Here is a 6,518-nt window from a genome sequence, read left to right on the forward strand (position 1 = left end):
TTGGTCAGGGCTCCACCTCAGGAACCTCATCACCTCCCCAAAGCCCCACCCGCTAATTACATCACCTTGCTCATTTTCAACATACGGATTTTGGGGGGATGCAAACATGCAGATCATAGCAAGAATGTTTGCAGCCCTCCGGAAGCCCCTCTCCTCCTCCAGATCACTGCCTTTCCCCTCCCCTTAAAGACCATCAACATGCGGGACGCCTGGGTGGTTCAGTTGGGTCCCCCTCATGCTCTGTCTCTCTCTCTTTCCCTCTGTCAAAAATAAAATAAAAATTTTCAAAAAAAGACCATCAACATGCTGACTTTTGTCAGCTCCTCTTTGCGGGTACACCTGGCAGGCAGCATCCTGAGCCCACACGCCGTTCTCGGTAAATGGAATCAATCAGTATGTTTCCCTCTGCGTCTGGCTTCTTCTGTTCCCTGCACGTGGGTGATGGTCACTTGTGTTGTTGTGTGTGCTTCTTTAGCTTTCGTGGCTGTTTGGTATTCTGTTGTGTGACTGCACAACAAATTATTCAGCTGTCCTGCTGTTAATGGACATCTGGGCTGTGGACATCATGGCTTTGGCTCTTACAAAGATCCCTCCCTAAGCGTCACTCTGTGTGGCCCCTCGTCACCTGTGCGTGTGGCTCTGTAGAGGGTACACCCAGGCAGTGCTGCCCCTGGATCAGGGCAAGAGGGCCCCGTGCTGGGCTGTGCATAGAATAACCACAGCAAACCTCACATTTATTTAGGGACACACGGCATCTTTCCCATTCAACACCTGTCCCTCTGTGCAGCATGACCCTTAATCCCAGACCTCTTATCTGGTGACTGACACCATCAGGCCCCCACATAAACTTCCTCACATTGGATCTGTGTTTTAAGAGCAAAGAAAAGGCTCTGAGTGCCAGAAAGGAGGTGTGAGTTGCCCCAGGCTTTGCAGTGAGGGAGCTGCTAGAGGGGCTTGGCAGAGTGCAGGTGTAGTGAGCCATGATGGGAAGCACGATGGCAAATCTACTCATTGGCTTGTGGAAGGATTTCAATGCAAGAATTGTGAGTAGCTTTATATGTATAAACCATTTAATAGGATTAAATTATAGTTTAGAAATTTATATAATTACAGCTTTATTTGTATAACTTGGATATAAAATTCTTGACTTTATTAATTATAATGTGTGTTTGACCTTTAATTTAAAAAATTAATTTAGGGGCACCTGGGTGGCTCAGTCGGTTACGTGTCTAACTCTTGGTTTTGGCTCAGCCCATGATCCCAGGATCGTGGGATAGAGCCCTGTGTCCGGCTCTGTGCTAACAGTGTGGAGCCTGCTTGGGATTCTCTGTCTGTCTGTCTGTCTCTCTCTCTCTCTCTCTCTCTCTCTCTCTGACTTTCCTCTACTTGCTCTCTCTCTCTCTAAGTAAATAAATAAAATTAAAAAATATTTTGAAAAATTAGTGTAAATATTTTAGGAAAAGAACTCTTTGGGAAAATACAAGTATTTTAAAATTATAAATTCTTGGGGCGCCTGGGTGGCTCCGTCAGTTAAGCGTCTGACGTCGACTCAGGTCATGGTCTCATGGTGCGTGAGTTCGAGCCCTGCGTTGGGCTCTGTGCTGACAGCTCAGAGCCTGGAGCCTGTTTCAGATTCTGTGTCTCCCCCTCTCTCTGCCCCTCTCTCTCTCCCTCTCTCTCTCTCTCTCAAAAATAAATAAACACTAAAAACATGTTTTTTAATTATAAATTCTTTAAGAAAAAAATTTTAATGTTTATTTATTTTTGCGAATAGGGGAGGGCAGAGAGAGAGAGAAACACAGAATCTGAAACAGGCTCCAGGCTCTGAGCTGTCAGCACAGAGCCCGATGTGGGGCTGGAATCCACAAACTGCAAGATCATGACCTGAGCCAAAGTCAGACGCTTAACAGACTGATCCACCCAGGTGCCCCCAAATTATAAGTTCTTAACATTATTTCAAAACATTTACAGACTTCCATATTTCATGATTTAATTTATATTTTGGTGGAAGTTTATTCAAATGTATACATTCAAGTAACATTTTATTGTATATTTTAATCTGAAATACATATTATAAGGTAAAAAGTTACTTTAGATCATGGAGAATAAAATGTAAATTAATTTTTGTGTATTTGTGGAAACAGAATATGGAAACAGGGCTCAGAAATGAAAAGCTAAAAAAAGAAGTAAGTTTTTCAGAGGGTGCCCTGCTTAGACTGAAAAAGCAATCTGGAAACAAGGAAATTAAGCAGACTTTTGTCAAGTGTGACTCACATGAAATTTACAAACAGGATATTATAAATTTTATAATTAGATTTAATTAAACAATAATGAAAATGAGCATAAAGTTATTCTCACCAAATAGAAAAAGAGGTCAGATAAAAATCTCTTTTATTTGTTAGTAAGGGAAGATTGAAGTTTGGATCCAACAATGGAAATGGAAAAGAGTAACTCTTATCAAATCTGCAACCAGAAGCCGCAGACAGAGCCCCGCCTGCTGCCGTGATGAGGTGACATTCACGACATTGGTAAATTGGGCAAGAATGTGGAGACCTCCGCACATCGTCTTGATAGCGTGTGAATGTTTCTAGCAAACAGTCTGATTCAAATTGATGAATCAGATTTTCCCTTCGGTAGGTCTGACAGAACACTTAGTATTTTACATCAAAATTAAATTATTTCTAGTGGAAAAAGAAAGTACAGAGACCAACTTTTATAGTTTAGGTTTAAAGGCAAAGTATTTTATTTTTGTGTGTGGTGTAATAAAGTGGCCCAGTCTTTCCCGGTTATTGTCGAGCCAGTCACTGTGAGCAGAAGAGTCCCCCCAGGGCACCCTGTACCAGGTGACATGGTGAGTCCCTCACGCCAACCAGCACAAGCGCAGGAAGTTTTTGGAGATGGTGGAGCTATAGGTCAGCTTGAAGAACTCTGACCTCAGAAGAACAAACGCTTCTCAGGCATCATCAGGCTTAAGTCCACTCCCTGCCCTATGTTCTCTGTCTGTGTTTTGGGGGACCAGCAGCACTGCAATGAGGCCAAGGCTGTGGATATTCCCCACATGGACATCAGGGCACCAACGAAACTCAGCAGAAATAAAAACTTAGTCAAGAAGCTGGATTAGAAGTATGATGCCGTTTTGGCTTCAGAATCTGTGCTCAAGCAGATCCCACGAATCCTGGTCCAGGACTGAATAAGGCTGGCAAATTCCCCTCTTTGCTGACCTCCCATGAGAACATCATGGCCAAAGGGGATGAAGTGAAGTCCACGATCAAATCCCAGATGAAGAGGGTGCTGTGTCTGGCCTTGGCCATTAGCCATGTGAAAATGACAGATGATGGGCTTGTGAACAACATCCAGTTAGCTGTGAATTGGTGAACGTCCGGGCTTTATACATCGAGAGCACCATGGGCAAGCCCCAACGCCTGCACTAAGGCACAGCTTGATAGTCCCTAGTGCTGTCAAACAAACAAAGAAACAAACAAACAAACAAGTAAGTAAAGGAATAAATAACGTGGCCCAACTCTTTTGCATGTCGCTGTCCAGTTTTCCCAATACCATTTGTTGAACAGATTGTCTTCTTCCCATTGGATATTCATTCATGCTTTGTGGAAAATGAGTTGACCATATAGTTCTGGGTCCATTTCTGGGGTTTCTATTCTGTTTGATTGATCTATGTGTCTGTTTTTGTGCCAGTACCATACTGTCTTGATGACTACAGCTTTGTAATATAGCTTAGGTCTGGAATTGTCATGCCTCCAGCTTTGGTTTTCTTTTTCAAGACTTCTTTGTCTATTGGGGGTCGTTTTTGGTTCCATACACATTTTAGGATCGTTTGTTCTAGCTCTGTGAAAAATGCTGGTGGTATTTTGATAGAGACTGCGTTGAATGTGTAGTTTGTTTTGGGTAGTGTCAACGTTTTAACAATATAGGATCTTCCAATCCATGAGCATAGAAAGTTTTTCCATTTTTTGTGTGTCTTCAGTTTCTCTCATAAGTGTTCTATAGTTTTCAGAGTACAGATCTTTTGCTTCTTTGACTGCGTTTATTCCTAGGTATCTTACGGTTTTTGGTGCAATTGTAAATGGTATCAGTTCCTTGATTTCTCTTTCTGCTTCTTCACTATTGGTGTATAGAAATGCAACCGATTTCTGTACATTGATTTTGTATCCTGCAACTTTGCTGAATTTGTATATCACTTCTAGCAATTTTTTAGTGGAGTCTTTCGGGTTTTCTGTATAGAATATCATGTTGTCTGTGAATAGGGAAATTTTTACTGCTTCCTTGCCATTTTGGAGGCCTTTTATTTCTTTTTGTTGTCTGATTTCTGTGGCTAGGACTTCAGTACTATGTTAAAAAACAGTGTTGAATCACTAAATTGTACACCAGAAACTAATATTATACTGTATGTTAACAAAATTGAATTTAATAAAAAGTAAAAAAAAGGAAAGGCAAAGTATTTTGTAACTTTCCTACTTTTTATGACTTAGCTTTCACCACCATGTTATTTGTGGCTGGAAACATCCGAGTTCTTACTTATAAGAACACAAAACATCCCAGGGCTCCTGGGTGGCTCAGTTGGTTAAGTGACCCACTGCAGCTCAGGTCCTGACCTTGCGGTCCGTGAGTTTGAGCCCCGCGTCAGGCTCGGTGCTAACAGCCTGGAGTCTGCTCCGGATTCTGTGTCTCCCTTGCTCTCTGCCCCTCCCCCCACTTATGCTCTGTCTCTCTCTCTGTCTCTCTCTCAAAAATAAACATTAAAAAAATTTTTAAAAAGAACACAAAACATCCCTTGCACATAAAAATCACACAAGTGTAATTACTACCATGAAAAGAAATCTGTACAGCAAACAACCAAGAATCTTCAAGAAAGACACGTGAACATTGAAATACACGGAGGTGGTGTTTCTTAAAGAATGTTCTGTCCAATATTTAGCAAAAATGATAATGTTTTTTCTGTGTGATGCCACTAGTACAATATTTATAGAAAATGATAGACATTTCTTAGTTTTGTACATATGATTTCAAAATGAGATGATAGAATGGTTGAATGTGGAATATAGAAAAAAATGAATGCATATGAACATGATCAAGGATGGAAAATTCAAGTGAGATCCATATTTTAATGGATAAAACAGTGAGAGAAAAAAAATCATACATAAATGTTTAAAAAAGTAAACACTACTCACTTAAACTAGATTGTACCAAGGACAAATGTCCTGTCGAACAACTAACGTTTTTGATATGTGATGTTAACTATCATACAAAAGAAAACAGGGACTTCAAAAGGAGTGGTTATGTCATTGGTTTTATATCTGTTGTAAAATGTATAGGTTTTGACTTAGGTAAGAGACAAGATAAATACTTTGAGTTTTAGGCATTGATTTAAAAGATAGTTGAGGGACTATGGTAAAGGCACTAAGACTATATTAGTCAAGAGGAGAGCTTACAAACCAGAATTTTAGCTGAAAATCCATTTGTTACTGGGAGTCATGACTCAATTATATCCATAGTGACATATTTGTAGCAATGAATGCAATAATTATATATGTTATTTTCTTTATCTTCCCAGAGGTGGAATATCTTATCAAATTTGACCTTTCAATCATTCTCAAACACCTGAAGGGAATACCAAATAGATGCCGGTAGAGAAATCAGATTTTATTTTGACGAGATACAATATTTATTAGAAGAGTTAAGTAAAACAACAAATGACTCTCAACTAAAAATGAATATGGTCCTTAGCACACAAATCAAATAAATGTTGAATCTGCATCCTACAGAGTCGTGGGGTATGAACTCATGCTTGTTAATGATATGTAGCAAAAAGCATACACAAAATCCAAATCCATATTTAGGTATAAATAGTTTTGAAATGTTTTTGTTTAAAAAAGTGGACTTTGCTCATGTGATACATGCATGGAAGGTGCCAGTCCAACAAAACTTGAAAACTTAGAACCAAGAAATGAAAATGTTTGCATGCGTATGAAAAAGAGTGTGCATTTTTATGTGTATTTATTTTTGAGAGAGAGAGAGAGCACGAGAGAGAGCAGGAGAGGGCAGAGAGAGAGGGAGACACAGAATCCAAAGCAAGTTCTAGGCTCTGAGCAGTCAGCACCAAGCCAACGTGGGGCTCGAACTCACAAACCGTGAGATCATGACCGAAGCTGAAGTCAGATGCTTAACCAGCTTAGCCACCCAGGCACCCTGAAGCAGAGTGTGTATTAATGATTCTAAAACTAATTATGCCCATTGTGACTTAGGACACAGTCTCAAATGAAGAGAGATTTGAGTAAATTAAGCTGTGTTCTGTCAATTTGGTTTTCTTTATAATGTTCCAGAATTGAACAATTTAAAAGAGCTTACACAATTTAGTTAAGTAAGAATTAAGTAGATAAAATAAATGACAGATTAAGGAATTTCTCGACTGTATATTGTTATAGCTTATTTAAAGAAACCAATACTGATGTTATCATTAACGCAAGCTCACGCTTTTTTCAGAATTTCTTAGTTTTTACCAA

The 6,518-nt window shown here is 39.7% G+C and overlaps 1 pseudogene; it reads left to right on the forward strand.

The window, feature by feature from the left end:
- Positions 1-995: 995 nt before the first annotated feature.
- Positions 996-4,447, forward strand: LOC128316037 (60S ribosomal protein L10a-like; annotated as a pseudogene).
- The last annotated feature ends 2,071 nt before the right edge of the window (positions 4,448-6,518 follow it).

This window comes from Acinonyx jubatus, chromosome A1, assembly GCF_027475565.1.
Source record: "Acinonyx jubatus isolate Ajub_Pintada_27869175 chromosome A1, VMU_Ajub_asm_v1.0, whole genome shotgun sequence".
In the NCBI taxonomy this organism is placed as follows: Eukaryota; Metazoa; Chordata; class Mammalia; order Carnivora; family Felidae; genus Acinonyx; species Acinonyx jubatus.